The sequence below is a fragment of the Mastomys coucha genome, unplaced genomic scaffold (genome assembly GCF_008632895.1).
Source record: "Mastomys coucha isolate ucsf_1 unplaced genomic scaffold, UCSF_Mcou_1 pScaffold7, whole genome shotgun sequence".
Classification (NCBI taxonomy): domain Eukaryota; kingdom Metazoa; phylum Chordata; class Mammalia; order Rodentia; family Muridae; genus Mastomys; species Mastomys coucha.
Window position 1 is genome coordinate 81,673,187 of NW_022196913.1, and position 2,090 is coordinate 81,675,276.

The window sequence follows — 2,090 nt, forward strand, 5'->3', positions numbered from 1 at the left end:
CTTTTTTTTTTTTAAATGGTATAATGGAGATCTGAACTCTGCTTTTCATACAGGAAGTATATCTCCTTAGGCCTGATCTGATCACTTTGAAAGAAACAGTTTGTTTAAAAACAAGAAACAGAAAAATGAAAATGGAACCAAAATGCAACCAGTAACAGCTTCCTGTGCAGTGAAACCAATCAATGAGATAAATTCCAGAGTGCCCTCATCCTGAGGGAGCAGAGGGTGTTTCTTGGGGCTTACTTGGAATCCTCTCCCCAAAGACTTCCTGCATGCAGTGGTAGAAAGAAGGCACACAACAGGTACAGAGATTTGCAGCCACGGCTTACCTCTGAGAACCAAATCTTTTCTTTTTTTTCTTTAAATTTCTTTCATTTAAGTTTTTAATATAATCTACTTTGATCATATTATTTCCCCTCTCCACACCTTCCAGATTCACTCTACCTCCTACTCTCCCAACTCCATGTCTTTCTTAATTAATTAATTTCATCATTATGGATTTTATTTTGTCTAATTCTCTCTTTGTATCACTTTGTTGAAAATACATTCTTTTCTCATACAATATATCCTGTTTATAGTTTCCCCTTCCTCCATTTCTCCCAATTCCTCCACCCTGTTCTCCTCTGGATCTCCTCTCTTTCTGTCTCTCTTTAGAAAGGAACAGACTTCTAAGAGATAATAATCAAATTATAACAAAATAAAATATTAAAAAAATGAAATAAAAACTATCATATTGACTACAGCAACCTAACAGGAGAAGAGTCCCAATAGCCAACACAAGAGTCAGAGACCAACTTATTCTCACAGTCAGAAGTACTATAAAACTACTAAATTAATATCTATAATATATACACAGAGGACTTGGTGCTGCCTTACATAGGCCCTGTGCTTTCTGCTTCAGACTCTGTGAGATCACATGTGCCTTGTTTAGTTGATGCAGAGGACCTGGTTCTCCCGGCGTCCTCCTTCCCCTCTGGCTCTCAGTCTTTTCTCTTTTTTTTCCCCTCTTCATTGAGATTCTCTGATCTCTGAAAGGAAAGATTTGATGGAGATATTCCATTTAGATGCTCTCTTCACATAATGTCTAGCTGTGAGTCTCTGTATCTGCTCATGGCTGTTGCCAGAGGAAGCTTCTCTGATGATGACCTGTGAGTATAACAGAATATCATTAGGAGTCATCATTTTGTTGATGCTTTTTATTTCTAGACCAAAAACATTTAGTTTTACCCTCAATCTCTGGACTATCTAGTCTCTGGTTCTTAGTTACTCAAACAGTGTCAAATATGGATTCTTTCTAGTAGAGTGGGTCTTAAGTCAAAGCACACATGTGTTGGCTACTTCCTCAAGCAGAACCAAGTATTTACTTAGCCCATTAGATTTATTCTCTATCAACACAAGTCCTACTTTAAAGTGACTACAGTAAACCATCAAACCACCCACACCAAGTCAACCGAAGTTAACCAAAAACCTCATACTCAGGTGCTGAAATGAACTCATTTTCCACTTTTCCTTGCTACCAGTCTTCCTTTGTTCCCAGAAGTGCATCCACCTAAGAAGATCACATTATGCCTATCTGGTTTTCCCTGTAGTTTTAAGATTAAGAGAAAAATGGATGATTAGTGAAAAAAACAAAAACAACTATAACAATAAATCTTCCCCAGATGAGGGGATGAACATACTTTATCTAGTAAGACAAGGTGAATGTAGTTTTGAGCCAAACTATGTTACTCGGCTGCCTCTGCTTAGAAGTGGTTGAAGGTGCTGAGCAGGCACCGCATTGAGGGGACTAGACTGCCTTCTCCTATGATGCTCTATCTGTGTGTGCATACTTTCAACTTCAGTCTGTAGTATAAAGCTCAACAGAGACACCGACTACTATTGTTTTAAAAATGTCTGATTGTAAAGATCTCTCTGGCTATTTGTGGCCTGTGATCACAGAGTTTTGAGACAGGCATAGAGAGATTTGAGTTTGAGACCATGCTAGTCCACATAGTATTTTTGAGGGAAGCCTGGGCTTCATAATTAGAACCTGTCTTTAAAAACAAGGCGAAAAAAAAAAAAAAAAAAAAAACTCCACTGCAATCTCGCTG